At 44.8% G+C, this 24,701-nt stretch overlaps 1 long non-coding RNA gene across 1 annotated transcript in view; it reads right to left on the minus strand.

Moving 5' to 3' along the window:
* Positions 1-24,701, minus strand: part of LOC138260422 (uncharacterized) — an 87,638-nt gene that overhangs the window by 53,728 nt on the left and 9,209 nt on the right. Inside the window, exon 3 of the long non-coding RNA XR_011198853.1 lies at positions 4,639-5,147. This is a non-coding gene — a long non-coding RNA (uncharacterized lncRNA). The remainder of the gene's footprint in view (positions 1-4,638; positions 5,148-24,701) is intronic.

Consider the following 24,701-nt stretch of genomic DNA (forward strand, 5'->3'; position numbering starts at 1 on the left):
TGTCTGTAAATTGAAAAGAAAAGCCATCTGAATGAATGAGGTGAATTTTCATTTCTATTTACTGACATATCAGGATTTCATGTTACAACCTCCATGCCCCTTACTTTCAGTGGTCAGTAGACACTGTACCATAAGTATAGGTGACAAATGCTTTCATATGTTGAAATGAGAGAAATGTAAAGTGCAAAAATAAACTTTCAAGTTATGGACGTGTCTGAATTTTCCTTTTTGCACTTTAACTGTCTCTCATTTTGTGGGAAATAAGAAGCTGTATGTTTTAGCCATGTCATGGTGCTACATATGGGGGAGGGTATGTCCTGTGCTGCAAGGACTTATGACGCTGGCTATCAATCAGCCATACAAGTATGTCCCATTCCTAAACACATACGTGTTCATACATCCTTTCGGTAGCCTACCCGGACCTTGATGGGCAGATGAGAGCCCAACAGCAGCATCAAGTGGATGAGTTTGTAGCTAATCTTGTTAGTCCCTATTTTTATTTACAGCAATGTTTTATGGAATCAACATGAAGGCTGACACACCCAACACACATGAGGATTTCTGGAGGTGTAAGTTTTGCAGGAGGTGTCTGATGATGTGTTAGGTATATTGATTTGGGATAAAGGTTGCCACTTGATTCCTTATCCCACACCAAGGACTGTTTGGAGCAGGCACATGCCTGCATAAGAAAAAAGAGGTCCCTGCATTTGGTTATGGTATGAGGGACAATTGTACCAAACAAGCCCCATTTGAGGTTTGGGTCAGGTGTGATGCTCTAACAAACATGTGAGAAGGTAATGTGGGTCCTATTACAGGTGACATGGCATACAATGTACTTATGATACAGTTGATGTTTCTGACTTCACATTGGCGAGTTGCTACAATGACCAAACAATAATGATCATCTGGTCCAAAATGACTAGGAACATGAGTACAATGGAATCAGTTCTTCTAAAAAATGTTATAAATATGTTTCACTGCAAGATTCAAATCAGTTTATGTTGACAGAGCAGATTGGCATGAAACCTTACTCCTTCACAAATGTGCATGTCAGCAAGTCTGTTTCAACCAACATGAATTCAGTTGGTAAACTGTATTGATTGAAACAGGTAAGAATGTGCCCACATTGATGACAAAGTAACAAGTACCACAAACAATATCTTAGTGTCCTTAGCTATTTCTAGATGATACATCAACGATGGTGAGAAATGGGATTCTTAAAGGGACTTTGCCAGATGGAAGGCTCCATCACATATATGTAGGAGAATCCTCTCTTGAAAAGTCAATATCTGGACCAAACTATTACTCTTTTTGAAAATGTTTCAAAGCATCAAGGTGTAATCTGCAACATAATGTAAATTGCATGTGACTCTTTGATGAAAAGAATTATGTATGAATCAGTGTCCGTAATATTTACTGTGATATTGCACCACTTTTTGAACAAAGTGAAAGCCATCATTTTCGTAAAAAACATTTAGACAATAGTAAAACTGATTTCAAATAACTAGAGATATTTAGGAGTCGAATGTGAAAATCTTTTTTGCTGTTTACTGCAGTGGATTAGAAATGCATCAAGGCCTATCTATTTACTTATGCAGTAGAAGTCATTTGTCAATCAACCACTAAAATATTTTTCAAAATATCTTCAACAGCATAAGTATGACAATAGTGCATGATACATTGCTAAGCTTTTTAAGTACAGAATTCATATTTTGTTTTGTACATTTGAAATATACTTTAGTTACTTGAGGAATGGGCAGACAAAGGAAACAGGCTTTCAGTTTATAGAAATATTGGTACAACATTACAGTATTTGTAGACACACATTGATTCATCTTTTTCTTTTTGTGAATATAATAATGCAGATTTGTTGGCTTGGAAACACACTGTACAAATGTATTTTTGGCTTACATCCTTTTTGGTGACATAAGTTCACTATTCTAAAAAACAAAGTCCTAGCAATCTGAGGCGTGAAACAGTTCCTGCACACAAATAAAAGGGATAAGAAAGAAGGTCCTACATGATGTAGGAACTAGCATAGTGAATTTAAAAAACTGTGACTAAAAGTTTTCTGAAAATGTTCCCTACACGTCAATGATAATAAAGAACCATGTTTGAGAGACTTGATGCTGGTGAAATATGAAGACTTGGAAAATGTTTTGTGATCAAAGTTCATGATCAGTTCTATTTGCACATATACAATACAACTATAGTATATGTCATTTCAGCTTAATCAGAGATAGAAGAAGGAGACATTGATCACATTGTTAGGGAAGCAGCTGGCCACTTTGTTTTGGGTACGGAGTCTACTCAGAGAGAGAGAGTGGCATAGTGGGTGAGGGGACTGGCACGGAGGACGCAAGTTCATCTACATCATCTTCTGAAGCTTCCACAGAAGACCAGTCCCTCGTGATGGAGTACCCTACTGCTACAGTTCCACCAGCATCCCTGTCTGCCACCCAGTGACCCAAATCCACCCTCCCTTGTGCCCCCTCCCAGTTCACAAATTCTGCCCACTTAAAAGGGGTGGTGTCTCCTTTGCTGCAGGCACTTCACCACCTGCCCGTCTCCTCAGCTGCACGAGGAAGCTAATGACCTCCTACAGAATATCTCTGTAGGCCAGACTGCACTCCTAAATGCCATCCAGGGGCTTGGTTGCCAGATGCAACAAATGATAGCCTACCTGGAAGGCATTCACAGTGCTGTGTCTGGCCTACAGAGGTATTTTCAAGGTCTAGCTTCCTCACCGACCAAAGCCTCCCACCCATCCCAATCTTGTTCCCCAACTCCCACTCCTTCCCCGTCCCAATTACCTAATCCCAGCCCTGCCACAAGCACACTCACTTCCTTCCTTGCATACACCCACTCACACAGACACAAGCAGCACATGCACACATAAACAGACAGCACCCAACACAACAGACACATGCATCACCACCCCATCTACGAGCGTACTCTCAAGTGCCACAACATCCACCTCTACATCACACTCATCCAAACACATTCCGTCACATACACACACCAACAGACAAAACAACACCCACCAGACCGACACGCTCACAATCACCAGATTGCACTACTCCAACAAAACCACACACATGCAAACATGCACGCTCATAGAAGAGCACAGACAACCCAACACCCACCAAACACAAACACACACACACCCAAACATGCACCACACACCAGACCCACATGCACAACACACAGAAACACATACAACACCCACTCCAGCTCCCTCTACCTCCCAAACCCAATCCTATCCCACCCCTTGTACCCCTTCTCTTCAGATGTTTATGTTCTTGCCCTGTTACCGACCCCTTTCTGACCCAAACCTGTCCAATGAAGAAATGTCATTGAGGTGCCTGTTCTGAAACTAATAGATGCCCTTTACTGTGGATGTTGTACTTGGCAGTGTATTCAGGAGGTAGGTTCTGGGCCTGAAGCCCACAATGCACTTTTTGGACAATTTGGATTTACATAAACTATATTTACATGTCTGTTTGAGAGAATAACCTCATTGTTGGATTAAAGTTTCATTTATTTTCAATACTTTGTCCTCCCATTAATTTTAGATTATTAGTAATGGATTGCTGATAATGTTATTTATGCCAATGTGTGTGACATGCACTCATTCTAATTTCTGACAGTGACAAGCACAGGTATTATGTTTGCCATATTTATCGAGTGCATACAATAGTGTTGGACATTGTTATGTTATTGAGACTTATATAGCGCCAGCTACCCGGAGGCCTCGTAGCGCTGATGACATTTGTGATGGACATGTTCATTTTGGCGCAAGCATTCATCATGATACTAGACACTTACACCAAAATTATCCATGTTTCTATTTTTGTGACTTGAGAATGCAGGTGTGTTTATTTTAAGATGATATGTGTTAATAATATACACAGATGCATTACACAGGGAAAATGGCACTTTGGAGTTAAATGACTTCTAATGTTTGAAATTGCGCATGACAAGGTGTAATGTGACTTTAATACACTCTGATATGTTTGACGTTTAGAGGTAACATTGATTTTACATTCTGTGTAAACCCACTTGTTGCATTGTGCAGTGCAATTACTACAATATTTTGCAATAATGTATACCAGTGGTTCCCAAGCTTTTGAATTCTGTGGACCCCCACTTTATCATTACTGGGACCTGTGGACCCCCACTGAATCACTAATGGAATCCAGGGACCCTCTACCCCCATTGAGTCATTACTGAAAGCTGGGGACCTAATCTGTTAATATTATTTAATTATCTAAGCAGTTGCGGACCCCCTGAGGAGGGTTCCTGGACCCCCAGGGCTCCCCAGACCACAGGTTGGGAACCACTGATGTATACTGTTTATGTATCTGATATGGTAGTTTATGGTGAATGATTACACACATTTCAATTTAGGGGTTGATGTGACTTTTTGTGTAGGTGTACATTGGCATGAAGGGAGTTAGTACCAGAATGGTGAGTGTTCATGGCATTTCGAGGTGTGTTTCTTTGAGTTTTTCTAACTACCACATTACACACATATGCATTGCACATCATTGTACTATTGTATTTTTTAAACATGCACAAGTCCAGAGCTAACGTACACAGAGAATTCCGATGATGACAGAGCAAATAGTGACTTACCTTTGGTTCTGGTGACAACAGGGTTGGTATTCAATGTGGTCCAGTAGCAGCAGCAAAGGTAGGACTTACATGATCGGAATCATGGTGGCTGTAAATGGACAAAGTTTAAAAAAGGTAGGTTTCATGCTTATATCCCCCCCAATCTGCCAACTCAGGTGTGGAGATTTAGTTGCCACAGTTTTGTTGGTGGGAAGGAACATTGTGATTGGTCCGATGGTAAAACTGAAAGGAGTCCTGCCACCAGCAACTTTTGCCTATGGTGCCATCATCGTGGGTGTAGATTTCTGGCAGTGAAGGCGGTTTGTAAATGGACTTTCGTCTATGGGACCACCAACATCTAAATATAGAGCACAGACCGCCAAGGTGGCGGGCGGGTAATCTGATGGAAAATGGACGGCGGGACTGATTCTGCCAGGATCCTTATCAGGCCCTTAATCTCCCTGTGTCTAAGATTCTGATACCCATGTGAAGTGCTTGAATACCCCAGGCCAGGTTTCTGCTGTATAAAACTGCAAAAAAAAAAAAATATTGGTGAAATAGGTGAAAGTAGATGTGTGTAAGGCAATTTTTGGTGACAATTGATGTTGGTTATTGTAACAGTCAGTGATTTGAATAAAAAACAACACTTCAGAAAGCTTAAAAGTGCAGCATGTATTTAATACAAAAATAGCGCGGAGTAGGAAATAATCAGGCAACAATTGTCATTTCAACCAGCCTGAGCTCTCAACAAAAAGCCACATGGATCATGTAATGTTAAAATGCATGCAGTTTTGGGCAATTCTGTGAGACATAAATAAGTGACAGAAACTGTTACTTCAACAAAATTATCTAATGAGCAGGAAGCAGGATATTTTCACAGTGCTAAATTTACTATTTTATTAATATCACCCTCCTGTTTGCCAATACTGAAAGTGGGGCTGCGCTTTATTACAAAATGCAGGAAATTTGCAAATGTACTACCTCAAATAAAATGGCTTTTTGGCCCTGGGAATCATGAAAATTAGCATACATATTTAGGCTGATAAAAACTTCAGGTTATTATAAAAACAATATCCAAAGTTGATTATGTGATACATCAGTTCACATTGTGATATACACGTGCAAGGAAGAATTAAGATTTAATGCATTTGAGAAAACATTATTATGTTTTCTCACAATTAATTGCATGTTTGGGCAATTTCAAATGAATGGTAGGAGTTCTGTCTTAATTTGTTTTTATGTATGAAATAACATTGGGCCAGATTTTTAAAAAGTGGCGCTTCACCCAGTGCAGCGCCACTTTTCTTGCACCCCTTAGCGCACCCCTAATACCACCATGTGTGCGCCGTATCTAAGATAGCCATACCATGCCATAGTGGTAGTTAGGGGAACCAGCATCAAAAAAATGTATGCTAGTTCGGAGCTTTGCAGGATTAGCATAAAAAATGTTGACGCTAATCCTACAAAGCCCATTGAGGCCCATTGTAAACAATGATGTGCCTCCTTTTAACTCCTGCTCTGATTTCTTTGTGCAATTTTGGCATACATAAGGCCTGGTGCAGGCATAATGCAGCTCAAAGGGTTACAAAGTGGCACAATGCATGCTTTTGGTGTCGTTGGGCCACATTGGTGTAAATAAAATGATGCTAATGTGGCGCTAGGGGCTCTTAAATCTGCCCCATTGTGTGTTGGAGAGTGCTATTGTAAGCATAGTGTATGTAGCATTGTGAGCAATGATATGGTATACCTGTGCTGCGAAGGATGTGTGATGAATGTTCTGTCTAAATTGTTCTGCTGAATAGTGTGTGTTATTAGAGGTGTAGTAAATATGTCTGTAATAGGAAAATGTGCCATTAGTTATGTGTAGTAAATTATTACAGGTGACTTCTCATGTTACTGTCCCCTGGGATTGATGGTGTACAGGTGTGAGATGGAAACCGGTCCCAGGATGCTTGTTTCCGATCCAGGGAGGACCCGGCCTGGCAGTTCGGGCTAGACTGTTCCCGTGGAAAACAGTGTCAAATCTGATTTGCATATGGCTGAATCCAAACTGGGGTGGCATTGTGAGCAAAAGATTTGATGGATTAAACCCAGATCTATGACTGGGGGTGTATGTTTGATTGGTTCCCCATTCTGTCCATCATTTGTGTTTGTTTGCTTTTGTTGCCATAAGTGTGCCGGGTGTGCCCAGACGTGGGTCCCGGGCTCACTATGTGTTGGAAAGTGGATTATTTGTAAGGGCAGGTAAGTACCTACACTTAGCAATAGACTACTAACCTCCACTTAGGTCCAGTTAGGTCTCAATAAATTAAACCCAGCTCAACCCTTTGTAGCTTGGCAACGAGCGACAAGGCTTAACTTAGGAGAGTAAGTAATGTGTAAAGCACTTAAAATCACAAAAGAGTAAATAAGTAAAACACAAAACAAAATAAAAATCCAACACCAATTTATAAACATAGATTATATTTTTATCTTTAAAATGGCACTCAAACAAATAAAATCGAATAAGGGGGACCGGAGGTATGAATTTTTAAAGAATTTGTGTTTTTTCGCACATAGAAATGAATATCGCCAATCTGATTATCTGGTCGCACCTCGACCGGGGCAAAGTCAAAGTTTAAGGCCGCCCACGATGGAGCCCTGTTTGGCTACAGCAAGTGGGAGGCCTCTGTCAAACATTTGCCTTCAGACTTTGTCGTTTTCTTGAAGATTTTCTTCAGCAGGACGAAGTCGCCAGTCCGACCCGACCTCCCTGGAGCCCTTTCCCGAATACGCGCAACGGGAGTCCTCGTGAAGATTTCCACGTTCGGACTTAGATGATTTTTCGGGATGAAAATCCTTCTAACGGGCGGAACTTGAATCCTGATCCGACGTTTGTGGAGCCCTGTTCAGATACACTGCTCGGGAGGTCCCTGTCAACTTTCTACATTCGGACTTTGTTACTTTTTGGGAGATTTTCTTCAGTGGAAAGAACCTGCAAGTCAGGCCGGGTCACGGTTGAGGCAAGTCGGCTAGCGTTGGTGCAGCGGGTCGGTCCCTATATGGAGCTTTTTCCAAAAAGTTGTCCAATCTTCTCCAAACTTCCAGATCGTCTTCGAAAAGGTCTTTTAAGGTTCTTTTGGAGTCCACAGCTCACCCCAAGGTTCCAGAAGCTCTGAGTTGCTCCTTGAGAGTGCGGACTACAACTCCCAGAATGCACCTGACTCAAACTCCAAAATGACCACTGGTCAGTGGTCAGCTGGCCAGTTTCTTCAGGATCTGAGGCAGGGGACTGGGGTTAGCAATTTTCCCCTGTAGCAAACAGGGAATCCCTCCTTGAACCAGTTGAAGCCAGGCATAGTCCTTCTTGTGGTGAAGCCCAAGTGTGCAGCTGGTGCAGTCCTTTAGAGTGCAGTGTCCAGGTGCAGGTCAGGGGTCCAGCATGGCAGTCCTTCTTTTCCTGATGTTCTTCCTTGTAGGGATCTGAGGTGTGGGTGCAGCTCTGCCTTACTTATCCTTGCTCCTAGGTGAAACACAAGGGAGTCTTGGTTCTGCAACCAGATGCAGGGTCCTCCTCCCTGTGATGACCACTTCCTGGGAAGTGTGGCAAAAATCAATCCTAGGGAGCAACATTCTTCAAAAATACATCATGGCTGAAACTGATTTTTGGAGGCTACATCTGGCTGAGCACCCACTGGTTTGGCTAAAAATCTTAAACACACCCATCCCCTACCCTCTCCTAATCTAATCAAGAGGGCACCTAATTGCCTGGGGTTGCTGGATGTGAGGGAGGTGCTCGGTTGCTCCAAATGTCCTTCCCTGCCTTTGAAGACTTTGGTAACCCTCCACCTTTCTGCTTCCCCAGCTGCTGAGGTAGTTCTCCTCCCCCGGGCACATCCTTTGTGTTCAGCCCAGGCAACTTCACACCTCATCAAGGCAGCCTGGCCAGGCTGCCAGAGGCTGGCCAATCAGAGAAGGGCACTACAGAGCTGAAGTTGGCAACTTTTCAGGTAGAGTTTAAAACTCTTTACCTGAACTAGTGATATTAATTCCCACAATTGTAAGTTGTAGGATTTATTATAAAAATTAGTTTGATCCCAAACTCGAGGTGTCTGACACTTTTTAAATTAAAATAAAGTCTCCCCATTTTAGCCTATCGAGGCTATTCACTATAATGAGGGAAAACTAATTTAGCTATTTTACCTCACCAAGGTTTATAAAACTATTTTTATAAGGTCCCTGCTTATAGTTACATGGCACCCACCCCAGGGGCACATAGGGCACACCTTAGGGGTGACGTATATGTAAAAATAAGGTAGTTTAAGACTTTGGAAGTACTTTTAATTCCAAAGTCGAATTTGCATTTAACTTTAATGTAAAAGCAGCCAGCAAGGCAGGCCTGCCTTTAAAATGACCCTGGGTACCTCAGCAGTGCACCTATGGATGTAGTACCTATGCTGGGGTCCCTAAACCTACATGCCCTACCATTTACTAGGGACTTATAGGTAGGTTGACATAGCCAATTATAATTAGCCTAATTTGCATACTTATTTTATACAGAGCACAGGCCCTGGGACAGGTTAGCAGTACCCATGGCACCATCAGAGTCAGGAAACCACCAGAAAAAAGTGACAAATTTGGGGCAAAAAGTTAGGGGCCTCTGCAATCAGCCTTGTTTTCACACACTATGCCACTGGATTCAAGCTAGCCTGGCTGATGAAGAGTGACACCCTGAAACCGGTCCCAGGATGCTTGTATCCGGTCCAGGGAGGACCTGCCTGGCAGTTCGGGCATGACTGTTCCCCTGGGGAGCAGGGTCAAGACTGATTTGCATATGGCTGGGTCCAAAGTGGAATGGCATGGTGAGCAAAAACAACTGATGGATTAAACCCAGATTGATGACTGGGGGTGAATGTTTGATTTGGTCTACATTCTGTCCATCAACTGTTCTTTTTGCATAGGAAGCTACAAGCGTCAAGGAGCTTAAATTTAATTACGTATTTCTTGTGATCCACTTCCACATTTTGGGGTTCTTTCCTGCTCTAACTTTGACTGGCATTTTCCCTGTCACTTTCTTCCGAACAGAACTGAAAATGTTACTGTTATCAAAATTCCTCACATTGGACCAACCTATTTACTAATCTTCAATTAGATATTCTTCCTGGGGGACACTAAAGGATCCTGCATATTTCCGCTTTAGTCTCCAGCTATTGCACTACTAATGACCCAGTACCACTGAGGTCTCCAGTCTTGCACTGCCCGAATCCCCAACTTGTATTCTACGGTAAAAAGTCATGGAGAGTCACTGTTTTTTTTCTCACTCCTGGTGGTGCCCAATGCTGACGTTCTTTTTCTTCTATCTCAGCAGGAAACTAACCCTTTAACAGCGTGATCTTGCAATCCTGCAGACACTGCTTAGCCTCATCTTTGGGCCACCAGATAACTTGCTATAACTTCCAGAGAGGTAACCTCAAAGGCTCTGCTTGTTTCATCATAACGCCCCTGTTGCTGACTTTAAGATATTCTGATCTCATCTTTGTCCAATCTGCTGTCATCCAATTTATCATTTTATGTCCATGAAGATGCTACTACCTCCCTCACCACAGAGCCTTACAATATAGAGCCTTACAACTATTGCAATATATAGTTTAGTTTCTGTGCTCCTGTTTCCTGTCTTAGTTTATTATTGAGCAATTGTATTTGTGCAGGAAGGGGCATGATTTAGAAAGCAGCACACATAGAAAGAGGAAAAACCTAGGAGATATATGAATAGTACTCCTCGTTAAGCCTTGCCTTGGGAAGGCATATCATTTCTATGCATTTCCAGGTTTACTAGTGTTAGTAAATCTTGGAATGCGCCAAAAACCATGGTTGGATGTGTGGGAATGATGCTCCACCCACAGAACGCCTTCTCAAGGCACAGAAGGCAGTGACTTGTATACCTTAATTTCTCCAGATTTACTATTTCATGCAGACCCACACAAACTGGCTCTGTGTGTCATAGTAAATCTCACTTAAGGCTTGTTGTTGCCTCTGTTGCCTTCCATGACTCACCAACAACGCAAACCCTTAATAAATCTGGGCCTCAGTTCTCTCTTAGCAAGAGTTAAAGTTGTGCCCTCGCCATGCACAATGTTGTTATCAATGATGCAGGCCCCAGCACCAGTGTTCTTTCCCTAAACTGAACCTTTGTCTCCACAATTGGCACACTCCTGGCACTCAGGTAAGTCCCTTGTAACTGGTACCCCTGGTACCAAGGGCCCTGATGCCAGGGAAGGTCTCTAAGGGCTGCAGCATGTGTTATGCCACCCTGGGGATCCCTCACTCAGCACTTGCACACTGCCTCACAGCTAGTGTGTGCTGGTGGGGACAAAATGACTAAGTCGACATGGCACTCCCCTCAGAGTGCCATGCCAACCTCACACTGCCTGTGGCATAGGTAAGTCACCCCTCTAGCAGGCCTTACAGCCCTAAGGCAGGGTGCACTATACCACAGGTGAGGGCATATGTGCATGAGCACTATGCCCTTACAGTGTCTAAGCAAAACCTTAGACATTGTAAGTGCAGGGTAGCCATAAGAGTATATGGTCTGGGAGTTTGTCAAACACAAACTCCACAGTTCCATAATGGCTACACTGAAATCTGGGAAGTTTGGTATCAAACGTCCTAGCACAATAAATGCATACTGATGCCAGTGTGCAAATTATTGTAACATACACACAGAGGGCATCTTAGAGATGCCCCCGAATACCAATACGACTTCTAGTGTAGGCTGACCTGTTTCTGCCAGCCTGCCACACACCAGACATGTTGCTGGCCACATGGGGAGAGTGCCTTTGTCACCCTCTGGCCAGGAACAAAGCCTGTACTGGGTGGAGGTGCTTCTCACCTCCCCCTGCAGGAACTGTAACACCTGGTGGTGAGCCTCAAAGGCTCACCCCTTTTGTTACAGCGCCCCAGGGCATCCCAGTTAGTGGAGATGCCCGCCCCTCCGGCCACTGCCCCCACTTTGGTGGCAATGCTGGAGGAGTTAATAAGAAAAACAAGGAGGAGTCACCCACCAGTCAGGACAGCCCCTAAGGTGTCCTGAGCTGAGGTGACTCCTACCTTTAGAAATCCTCCATCTTGAGTTTGGAGGATTCCCCCAATAGGATTAGGGATGTGCCCCCCTCCCAACAGGGAGGAGGCACAAAGAGGGTGTAGCCACCCTCAAGGACAGTAGCCATTGGCTACTGCCCTCGCAGACCTAAACACACCCCTAAATTCGGTATTAAGGGGCTCCCCAGATCCCAGGAAATCAGATTCCTGCAACCTGAAGAAAGAAGGACTGCTGACCTACAATCCTGCAGAGAAGGAGGAAGACGACAACTGCTTTGGCCCCAGCCCTACCGGCCTGTCTCCAACTTCGAAAACCTGCAACCAGCGACGCATCCGACAGGGACCAGCGACCTCTGAAGCCTCAGAGGACTGCCCTGGACTAAAGGTCCAAGAAACTCCTATGAACAGCGGCCCTATTCAAAACCAGCTACTTCTTTGCAACAAAGAAGCAACCTTCCAAGACTGCACATTTCCCGCCAGAAGCGTGAGACTTCTCACTCTGCACCCAACGCCCCCGGCTCGAGATTCAGAGAACCAACACCTCAGGGAGGACTCCCTGGTAACTGTGAGCCCGTGAGTAACCAGAGACAACCCCCCTGAGGCCCCACAGCGACGCCTGCAGAGAGAATCGAGAGGCTCCCCCTGACTGCGACTGCCTGTGACAAGGGACCTGACGCCTGGAACCAACACTGCTCCCGCAGCCCCCAGGACCTGAAGGAACCGAACTTCAGCGCAGGAGTGACCCCCAGGCGACCCTCTGCCTAGCCCAGGTGGTGGCTGTCCCGAGAAGCCCCCCCTGTGCCTACCTGCACCGCTAGAGTGACCCCGGATCCCTCCATTGTTTCCTATCTGAAACCCGACGCCTGCTTTACACACTGCACCCGGCCGCCCCCTGTGCCGCTGAGGGTGTGTTTTGTGTGCCTACTTGTGTCCCCCCTAGTGCTCTACAAAACGCCCCTTGTCTGCCCCCGAGGACGTGGGTACTTACCTGCTGGCAGACTGGAACCGGAGAACCCCTGTTCTCCATAGGCGCCTATGTGTTTTGGGCACCTCTTTGACCTCTGCACCTGACCGGCCGTGAGCTGCTGGTGTGGTAACTTTGGGGTTGCCTTGAACCCCCAATGGTGGGCTGCCTATGCCCCAGGACTGAGACGTGGAAGTGTTTTACTTACCTCCTAATCTAACCTTTACTTGCCTCCCCCAGGAACTGTTGATTTTTGCAGTGTCCACTTTGAAAATAGCTTATTGCCATTTTTACAAGGACTGTATATGATATTGCTTTTATTCAAAGTTTCTAAAGTATCTAAGTGAAGTACCTTACATTTAAAGTGTTTAATGTAAATCTTGAACCTGCGGTTCTTAAAATAAACTAAGAAAATATATTTTTCAATATAAAAACCTATTGGTTTGGAGTAAGTCTTTGAGTGTATGTTCCTCATTTATTGCCTGTGTGTGTACAACAAATGCTTAGCACTACCCTCTGATAAGCCTACACACTACCACATAATAGAGCATTAGAATTATCTAATTTTTCCACTATCTTACCTCTAAGGGGAACCCTTGTGCACACTATTTCTTACTTTGAAATAGTATATACAGAGCCAACGTCCTACACCTTGTCACTGATATTTTCACCTAAGGTCACTTAAACTTTTTCAATGAATTTTTGAGGTTTTTTTAAATATAAAGTAACATTATAAATCATGAAATGGGGCCTTTGGTTGGCAGTGAGCTTGCTCCCTGTCCAAGCAAGGACCCTCACTCTAGTCATGGCAAAGGAGAAACACACCTGGTTGACCCCGTCTCACCCCTTTGGTAGTTTTGCTCGAGCACAAAGGCTTAACCTAGAAGCAATGTGTAAAGTATTTGTACCAACAAACAGTAATATAGTGAAACACTACAAAATGGACACAACACATGTTTAGAAAAATAGTCAATATTTATCTAAATCAGACAAGACCAAAAGGACAAAAATCCAACATACACAAGTCAAAATATGAATTTTCAAAGTAAAAAGAATCTTGCTCCATTGAAAACAATGGAAACGTTGATTTTACACAAAGTACCTGGTTTGGGTCAAAAGTAAAGTTGGATGGGCGAGCATGTGTCGGAAAAGTCAGAAATGCATCAATTCCTCACTCGCAAGGGAGGCCGTGCATCATTTCTTCTCCGGTCGGGGAGGTAATGCGTCATTTTTCTCCATTGCAAGAGAGCGATGCATCGATTTCCGGACAGGGCACCTCAGATCAGCACAGGTTCACAATGATTTTGACGCCCAGCGATGATGCTTAAGAAATCCGGTCGCACGCTGTTAGAAACCCACTCTGCTTGGTGTTTGTGTCATTATCAGTAGCCACAAGCGGGTGTTGCGTTGTTTCTTAATCTGCGATGCCTCAGTTTCCCAGCCGCGATGCAGGTGGGGCATCGATTACACCTGCAAAGCGGGCGGCGCATCGTTTTTCAGCTGCGTTGCAGAGGAAGTCTTTGATGGCCCTGAAACTTCAAAACAGGAGGCAAGCTCAATCCAAGCCCTTGGAGATTCTTCTCATGCAGGAATACGCCACAAATTCCAGTCTTTGTCCCCTTTCACAGGCAGGGGCCGCACTTCTCCTCAGCTCTTCAGCTCTTCTCTTTGGCAGACGTTACTCTTGAATCCAGAAGGGATCCTGAAGAAATCTAAAGTCTGGGGTATTGGGTCCACTACTTATATACCCCTTTCTGCATTTAAAGTTGCTTCAAAGAGAAGTCTCTGTTCTTTACAGGATGCTGGCTTGCCCAGGCCAGGCCCCAGACACAGACCAGGAGGTTGGAGACTATATTGTGTGAGGGCAGGCACAGCCCAGTCAGGTGTAAGTGACCACTCCTCCCTCCACTCTAGCCCAGATGTCTCATCAGGATGTGTCACTGTCTAGAGGAGATTCACAAACCACCGAACTGTCAGTCTGACCCAGACAGGGAATCCACAAACAGGCAGAGTCACAGAATGGATTAAGCAAGAAAATGCCCACTTTCAAAAGTGGCATTTTCAACCTAACTATCTAAAAAACTATTTCACTAAAAGATGTATTTTTTAATTGTGAGTTCAGAGACCCCACACTCCAAATTTCTATCTGCTCTCAAAGGGAAACTGCACTTTAAGGATATTTCAAGACAGCCCCCATGTGGACCTATGAGAGAGATAGGCCTTGCAACAGTGAAAAACGAATTGGGCAGTATTTAACTGTTATGACATGTAGAAACACATCACTACATGTCCTATCTTTAACACACACTTAACCCTGCATGGGGCTATCTAAGGCCTACCTTGAATTGGCAGTGCAAGACTGCACACACAGACAACGCAGTGGCAGGTCTGAGACATGTTTATAGGGCTACTCGTGGGTGGCACAATCAGTGCTGCAAGCCCACTAGTAGCATTTGGGTTACAGGCCCTGGGCACCTCTAGTGCACTTTACCAGGGACTTACTAGTAAATCAAATATGCCAATTATGGAAAGCCAATTACACATACAGTTTCACACAGAGCATGTGCACTTTAGCACTGGTTAGCAGTGGTAAAGTGCTCAGAGTCCTAAAGCCAACATAAACTGGTCAGAAAAATTAGGAGGAAGGAGGCAAAAAGTTTGAGGATGACCCTGCAAAAAGTGCCAGGTCCAACAATATATATATATATATATATATATGCAAACAAAGTCTGCTTTCTGCAAGTGATAGCGGTCAAACAGCTCTCACTTGCAAAAAGCAGAGTTTTCATCTGTCTTCCCTGCGTGTAAATATGTGTGCGGGGAAGACACATGAAAACATTGCTCCTGCAAGCAGGAAGCTGATGTCAAAAACAGCTCCCTGCTTGGGGGGGCAATGCCAGTTCCCACAGGACGTGAGGAGATGGCTAGGACTGCGAGGGCCTTCTGGCTCCTCCTGCGGCCTTGTCACTCTCTCTCTCTGTTGGACCTGGCCCTTTTTGCAGGGTCATTCCCAAACTTTTTGCCTCCTTCTTCCTATTTTTCTACTCTAGGACTCTGAGCACTTTATCACTGTTGATCAGTGCTAAAGTGCAGATGTTCTCCCTTCTAAAGGCGGTATGATTAGCTTACACCTAATTGGCACATTTAATTTACTTGTAAGTCTCTTGTATAGTGGTATCTCTATACCCAGGGCCTGTAAATTAAATGCTACTAGTGAGCCTCCAGCACTCCTTGCGCCACCCACAGAAGTTACCTTTCAAACCTGTCTCTGGCCTACTAGCCTAGGGACTGCATGCATGTTTTTCTGTCACAGGGACCTGGCATCTAAATATACATGCCAAGCCTGGAACTCCCCTTTTACTACATGTAAGTCACTCCTAAGGTAGGCCCTAGCTAGCCCTTTGGGCAGGGTGCTACGTATGTGTAAGGCAGGACTCGTGCCTGGTTGTGTGGCCTGTCCTGGTAGTTATAAACAGCCTATTTGGTTTCTCACTGCTGTGAGGGCTGTCTTGCTCATAGGATTGCATTGGAAATGCCCTGCCTTATGTCTATTGGGTATTGCCTGATCTATGAGGAGTAGTGTAGGCATGTTTGGTATGGTTGTAATGGTAGTGATAAATGCTGCTTACTGGTTTAGGTGGATTTTTTATTGCCATTACAGAAATGGCACTTCTAGATAGTGAGCATTTCTCTGTTCTTATGACTCTGGTGTTTTGCAACTTGACTCCAATCCACATCTGGGGCAGAGTGACAGCTGGGCTTTGTGCATACTGTTCAGACAGACTGTACACAGGGAGGGTCGAGGTGTCTGCATATTGAATGGTCTTCCTGGGCTGAGAGAAGGGGAGGTGGGGCACTCCTACATTTGTAAAGGCTGTGCCCTGGCCTCACACAAAGGGCTTGTTTACCCCAAACCGATGTCTGGAGCCTGTGCTGGCGGTAAGAGGGGACACTCCTAGAACCAGTTGGAACTGGTTGGAACCTCTTATCCCTCTTGTGGTAAAAGTTGTGCAAAACTAATTATAAGTACAGAGGGGTTTTCCCCACAATAAAGAGACACTCGGAGACATTCTTGAAGAACTGACCTGGACACAGAATGCTGCTGGAGGGACTCACCAGGAACCGCCTTGAATTGCTGCTGTTGTGCTGACCTGTGACCTGCTGGGTCACTAGGAGGAACTGGCACTGACTGTAACACCTTGTGCTGACTTGCTTGTTGGGCCATACCACCCTGTGCTCCCTCTAGCTGTCTCCAGAGGCTGGGTGCTGAGGCCCCTGTTCCCCTGCACCTTTTTCCTGCACTGAAGTGGTGCAGGAGGAGCGCTCTATTCTTTTTCCTAAAGAGCGTGAGGGGAGAGCTTTATCCTTTTGAATTAGTGCTTGGTGAGCACTTTTCTCCGACGTGATTGTGCCCAAACATAAGCAATAGGGGGAGCGTCTCTTGATTCCACTATCTGTTTTCCAGCACATGAAGGGCGCTACAGTGCGTGACTGCCTGGGCACCCCGCCCCTCCTCTGATGCAAGGGAGAACAAAAGGGGCCCTCTGGCAACCTCTCAGTGCTGCACGACGAGGAGCGCTTTCTTGAGTGCCTACAGGGCACTGACAGGGCTCGCCTTTGGTGACCCTTTGCCTGCGTGTGGAGAGCACGAACCTGCTCTCATGCTTTTGCGGGCGAGGGGGGGCCACTGACGTCCCTGTGATTGGCAGCCCCTACTCATGTGAAGAGAAGGAGTGTGATGGTGGACCAGCCGGCACCCATCTCTGGAGTTGGAGCGGCGGGGACAGCAGCGCTCTGCTCCCCCTGCTCTGCCGTGCGGGTGTGGCACCGCCTGGGTTGGACGAGATCCTGAGCGCCCTGCAGCAGGGCACCAGCAACAGCACACTGGTAGCTGGGGGGCAAAGATTCATCGGTGGGACTGTTCTAGGTCTCCCCACGGTGGACAGAAAGCGTGTGGGATTTATTGCCCCAGTAGAATTTCCACTGGATCTGGGAAGGCTTGTTGTTTGGGGGTGGGGGAGCCGGACCTTTTTGGTTGGCATACCTATCCCTTGCAGGGCGGGAAGGGAATCTCAACGGAGGCCATATCTTGCTGAGGAAGATTCACCACCTACTGGGGATTCTGTTTGCTGGGGTGACCCCTGTGTGAGGAGCAGGGCCACTTCTTCTACTGGATGCAGTTTGCAGTCATTGGAGCATGAGAGCCCCTGGATTGGACAGGGTGTGTCTCATCGGATAGGGGATGCACAGGGGCACGATCACCTTTGTTTAGAGGGCGAGGTTGTGCCCACCCTATCACTTAATTTTTATTCCTTTGCTCTTTCACCCTATGTATTTCTCCTGTATTTCCAGACCTGGTTGAGTTTGTACCTCGTACTTCCAGGTTGGGTTGACGTGCCTATGTGCAGGATCTGCTGAGAATACAGTGAGAGTGGGGATAATGCCTTATGAGATGTGCTACATGGCAAGATGTTCATTACATGGTGCAATATGTTGATGATCCGTGCTACTGAAATGTTTTTCAGGACTTGCCCTTGTGTTCTCTGATGTTCCTTGTATGAGCATTTATGATGGTGTGTTTACTAGGACCATGTGCATTTTTGGTAACGTGTTTACTATGACCTTATGCATTTCTGGTGCTATGTGTTTTACCATGATGTGTGCGTTTTAGCAATGCTTACCTGACTACTGCTTATGTTGCAGGATAACCAGTAACCTATGTGTTGTATGTGACTACAGCTGGCTTTCACAGAGTAATAGTACTATGTAAAGTTCTGACAACTGCTTGGGTGGCAGGGTATTACTGACATGCTGTGTTTGGTCTAATGATGTTGTGTACAATACAGTTTAATTTCATATAACATGATATTGTGTTTCCTTTGTGGTGGGGACAGTGCATCACGTGTGTTGTGTGTGTTGTGCAAACGCTTTACACATTGCCTCTAGGACGGGCCTGACTGCTCACGCCAAGCGACCAAGGGGGTGAGCAGGGGTTATCTTGGGTGTGTAACTCTCTCGCCCTGACTAGAATGGGTGGGTTCTGCTTGGCTTAGGTGCATACCCTAGCCAATCCGAAACCCCATTTCTAACACTCTCTTCTATTTCATAGTGGGATGGAAGAGAGAGAGAGAGATTGATTGTCATTGCAATGGTCTCTCCATGCAATGACTTGAAAGTGTCTAACTAGCAAGATGTTTGGGAAGAATATTACAGTTACGTTTGGATGCAGAGAAGAACAGAGACACTTCTGGTCTAATGGTCAGTCTTCTACTGCCACTCAGTAGGCTGAAGGTTCAAATCCTAGTATCTCTTGGCAGAATGTATTTATTTAGTAGTGTTTTGACTGTTAAAGCCTCCTAATGACATTCACTTTTCTTTCCAATCACATGTGTGGGTTGACTGTCATAGGTATGTCTGGAAGCATCATAGTAAGGAGCCACATGTGGCCCAAAGGTAGTGTGAGTTATAGTTACCTTAGGACATGAGTTATAGTTATTTGAGATAACTCTAACTATAAAAGGGGAATTTCTGTGGTTTTGTATGTTTAAAATATGAGCCTAACAATAACGTCCCTGTGACCTTTGTGTTTTTTAAGTGAATACCTACGGGCAGTCGCAGGGGAGAGGATCACTGAGGCTGACAATAGAGATGATAAGTGGTTTCAGAGGTCAGGGTGGAGGTACCCTGACCCCAGGAGTTTGATATAGGGTGTTTGAGGGTCTAATTATGGGTCTGAAATGATTTTTCTTCACCATGTCATCGAAGATCCTCGAATATTCGAGGACAATAAAGGATATTTGAGGATATTTGCGAATATTCAAGAATATGCAAAAACATTTTTTTTAAAACATTCACAGACTCATTCATACACTAATTCATTCACTCATACATGCACTCAGAGACTCATGCGCCCACTCACACACCCACTCAGACACTCATCCACCCACTCAGGCCCACTCATAGACTCACATACCCACTTTCAGATCCACTCACGCACCCACTCACAGATCCACTGACAGAGACAGGCCCTGTGGCCAGCTCCCGCTGTGCATGGCCAAAGGCTGTGGGCAGCACAGGGTTGGGTGGTTATAAGGGCTTGCTGCAGGCCCTGTGGCCAACACCCACCTCACACGGCCGATTAACGTAAAATTACTTTACATTAAATCACCATAGAAATTCACTGAAAAAACAAAGGTTACTGGGACGTTATGGTTAGGTACTAAATTTACTGATACTAAACCATACAAATTCAGCAGTTGTAATTAGAGTTATTTCAAGTAACTATAACATGTGCGTTAAGGTAACAATAACTCACGACTTACCCATGCACAGCTAATTACTCCACATATTATATCACTGATGACATCTTCGATGGCATCTTTGATATTATCACTGCAACATTTGCAATAACTACAGAGACCAGTGACGTCTTCAATTGGGGTGTAACCTGTGATGGAAAATCTATTCTGTAATTTCCAAATATCTGTAATATTTATGGGTCATTCTGAAATGTCATAATTCGTTGACTCAGTTCGGGAATAGAGCCCAGGCCTTTTGTCAACCTGCAGTGTCCAGTTAATTACATTTCTCACCAGCAGCAAGAACCCCCAGGAGCAGATGTGACCAGTGACTCCTGAATGACACCATTTTGAACTGTCTCAGCACACTGTGCAGGGGGGGGATGGGACAAGGTGGAGAGCTGATGTGACATTTGATTGGCCAGAGGCACCTGACATCTGGAACTTTCTTCTCCCTTTTAAAAACTCTTGCACAAGGGAGTGACTGTCTTACCTGGTGATTTCTCTGCATTTCCCTGCTGGACTAATGGACCACCATGAAGAACTAGAAGGAGGAACCCCTTGAGGCCCGGAAAGGACTAAAGACTCTGCCCAGTTCACGCCAGGACCAGTGGATCTCCCCAGGGGTCACTGAGGCTGGCTCCCTTACGCCCCCTGAAGACCAGTTGGGGGAAAGCCCTGGACTTTTGCACCCAGAAAACAAGACCAGGAGGATTTCTGATGCCGGGAGTCAAGAGAACCAGCTCCCTGAGTCCCCTTTGGAGGTGAAGAGGTTTGCTGCAACAGACCCCAGTGGATAGAGCCAACCACCAGGAGTTAAATGAGCCTAGGATCATCAAAATTGTCCCAACATGACCCGACTTATTGCATTTGAAAGTTTGACGACCTTTGACTGTTTCTTTGCATGGAGTGTGTGAGGCTCCACCCTATCGGTGGTCGGTGTAAGGAATGGCTATGAATTCACACCCTGGGAGGTGGACTACAAGATGTTCCCTCCCCTGATCATTCTCTCCCCAGGGGGACAACACTTTTTTTTTTTTTAGGGAGGAGGCATGTATATGGCCAGCTCCCTTGACTCAGGTGTAGTGTCACTTGCATTCCAGTCATGACCTCCTTCCAAGGCATACTCTTGAGATGTGGTGTTGGAGTGAAAGGCAGTTAGGAAAGGCAGTTGTGAGTGTTATGTACCAGCTGGGCTTTTCTGCTATGACAATAAAGAGTCATGATGACATCCTGTAGTCTCTGCCTTCACACCGGGGACCCTGCCACCTGGGTTGCATTACCTAGAGAGGGGACTGGGGCCCATCCTCGACCCCCATGAGTGGGGAGGCCACCGCAGCACACTGCACTCTGCCTGCAGGAGTGGGCAGGGAGAACGAAGCTGACGGCTTCCGTTGCCGCACATGGAGGTGCGGGCCACTCGGGAGCTGGCAGAGTAGTCATGGCTGGTCTCCCTGAACTGCCCCCAATGAAATGGAGGAATAGGAACGCCCACTGGGACCAAGCACCCTGGAAAAGATTTTAAAAAGAGGCAAAGAAAAAGCCTGTGGCTCCCCGGCTTAGCAAGAGAGCTGTTACTAAAATAGTCACTGCTCCAGGAGAAAAGCCCAACAGTGCCCTGCGAGACTCTTCAGTTTTGCACATTCTCTCTCATTGTGCTGCCCCAAGAGTGCCACGGGCATCACCAATGAATTGCGGGCGGTGTGGGGGGTAGCAGAAGTGCAGCTGCTCACCCCTTAAACAATGTTTTAAAAGTACTCACTGGACAATCATTTATTGAGTGTCATTATTGTGAGCTGGTGAACGGTGATTACTACCCCAGACCACCTCCCCTGAGTCGTCCCTGAACTGCTCTGCCTTGCTACCCTGAGTAAGCTTTAAAATGGGGCGCTTGGTTCCTAGTATGGGGAAATGTGGATCTATTAGTTGTGCCGGCCACACAACCTCTAATCCAATGTCCTACAAAAGGCTTTTCTACCAACAAAATGAACACAAACTAAGCTCTGTAACAGACACTTGGGTTAGCAGACTGCACCATTCCGGATACAGACACTTAGCCAAATTCCAAATACCATGGTGGAATGTCTATGACAGCACCTTGGAATAGACAGCCAGAACAATCAACACACTGGAAGGATTCCACAATGTCTTCCAATCCTCACTAGGCAGAACTAAACATACACTCTATAAATTTATAGAAGCATTACAAAAAGAGCAAAGCGATCAACAACTACGAACTGAGTAATCTGTTAGCCAAATTGCACCTAAATTTAGCAAACAAACCAACAGAATGTACAGCATTCTACAATGTAAAGTCAAAGGGCCTCATTAGGAGTGTGGGGGTCCCACCACGGGACTGTCAAACTCAAGGGGAGCATGCCACCGCATCCCCCATCCCTATTACAAGGTTTCTGCCAGTATAGAGCATTCTCGCTGGTCAGACCGGCTGGAACAATGCTATGAGATAGCACTTAAAGGCGCAAAGTGCAATCTTGCAGGAGAGAGGGGGCGACCAGTACACTTGGAATGCACAGTGTCTGCAAAGAAGACAGTGCGCATTCTGAGGGTGCTGGACAGGGGGGCCCCTACACTGCCCATGCCATCGGCATGGGCAGTGCAGGGGCCACCATCTGGGTCTCAACATTTGTTCTCTGCTAGCCTTTTCATGGCGGGGTCCCTGCCATAAAAAGGTGGAGAACAAGGTTGTAACCAGCCAGGCGGCACCAAGTTCAGCGCTGCCCTGGCTGTCTATGACCATTACCGCCGTCCCCGCCAGGATCACAGATCCCAACGGATTCTTTAGAAGGGTCCGCCCACCTAACTCGTAATGTTGCAGTTGGACCGCTACGGCTATCATGCCTCCACAGCGAGGATGGCGGTCCTAGGACCGACAGCCTGGTAATGAGGTTGAAAGTCTTCATTAACAACAAAAGAGTAGCTCACTTGAAAATAATAGCCAAAAGCATATTATAAAATAGAAAGTAACCTACAAAAGTCCCCAAAAAACTGTCCACAAAATCTGAACCAACATCACAAAAAAAAATTTATGTACATAATAAACGTACTTATTTTCTTACATCAGTCTAAACATTACATAAAATTGCAATGTTAAATAAGACTAAAACAATAAACTAATGCATAAATTATTTACACGAAAAATTTAAACCTCACCAACCAAATATTTTAAAGGACAATTTCAATCCATTACACAAAATGAATACAACACATAAACCACACATTTCCAAATAAGAATCACATAATTTTTACACAAACAGTAAAATATAACATTTCACAACCAAATGAATTAAAATAAATATGATGCACTGTTCTGTAGCTGCATGTTTTCCACTGTACCTACGTAGTCAAAAATAATAATCCACAAAAATTTGGAAAATATTTCCCAAAAAGACAGCAAAAATGCACAAATAAAACAAATCCAATAGACATCCCTTGGAGCAATCCAAATTATATAGGAACCATAAAAAACCTTAAGAAACGTTTACAAAATAAACTCTCCTGGAAACCCTAAAACATAGGAAATCAAAATTAGAAAATATTGGTTGAATATAAACCAAAAGTGATTTCCCTAAACGAAAAAAAAAATGGGAACTTCCAATGCCCTTAGGACATGTTTGCAGACAAAAACCTATAAACTAGGAAACCCACCTACAAAACACATTACATTCCCAAATATGTATGTAACACTTAATCATCATAAAACAACATAGCACAATGTGACATAACATGACAATACATTACTAAGACAGTGTACAAATACCCCAAACTATAAACTAGTGAAAAACACTACTATTAATACAACTAAATACACAAAAAACCCACAAACAATACTATAACTAACCTCTGGACCTACCCCTAGACCTCACCCTCAAACCCCTTAAAAAACACAAACCTTAAAAAGTACTTACCTGTTTCGATGAACAGCAGCACCATACTGTGAAGTGAATCCAGGAAAAAAGACTAAAGTGACACAAATAGATTACAAAATAGAAGGTGGAGGTAAAAAATGGCTGCTAAATGAAACTAAAAAAACACTATCTTCCAATAGAAATACATGGGAAGTAATTTTAAAATGTTGAATAAATGTATTAAAAATGTAAAAAAATTATTAATCATGTAATACGTCAAAAAAAATTGGAAAATTTTGAGAAACTGTAAAGTATAAATTAATTGATTGTATAAAATAAGTATGATTATCTAATATATACTGAAAAAAGTATGTTCAAATGATGTTGAAAATATGTATATAAAGACATTTTAAAAATGTCAAACAATGGAAATAAGAGGAAAATGTACAACATATAGGCCGTCATTATAACTTTGGCGGTAACTGCCAACATGCCACCGCCGTGGCTACCAGCGGTCTATGCGTATTATGACCATCAAGGGTATTCCGCCAGAAGGCTGGCGGAATACCTCCGACAGTCATGGCGGCGGACGGCGGTAAGGCGGCGCTGCTGAGAGCAGCACCGCCACGCCAGCAAAACACCGCCGACCGTATCATGACCAATGATAAAGCCTGGCAGTGTTTTGCTGGCGGACGCTGCTGCTGACAGCAGCGGCGTGGCCCGTTTCCAGCCGGAGGGCCCCCTGCAAGCAGATAAGTCGGGTTCACCGACAGGAGATGGGGGTAGGGGGTGTTGTGTGTATGTGGGGGGATGTGTGCGTATGTTTTGGTATGCGTGAATGCGGGTGTGAGTTGCGTTGAATGAGTGTGTGAATGACTG

This window comes from Pleurodeles waltl, chromosome 9 (assembly GCF_031143425.1).
Source record: "Pleurodeles waltl isolate 20211129_DDA chromosome 9, aPleWal1.hap1.20221129, whole genome shotgun sequence".
NCBI lineage: Eukaryota > Metazoa > Chordata > Amphibia > Caudata > Salamandridae > Pleurodeles > Pleurodeles waltl.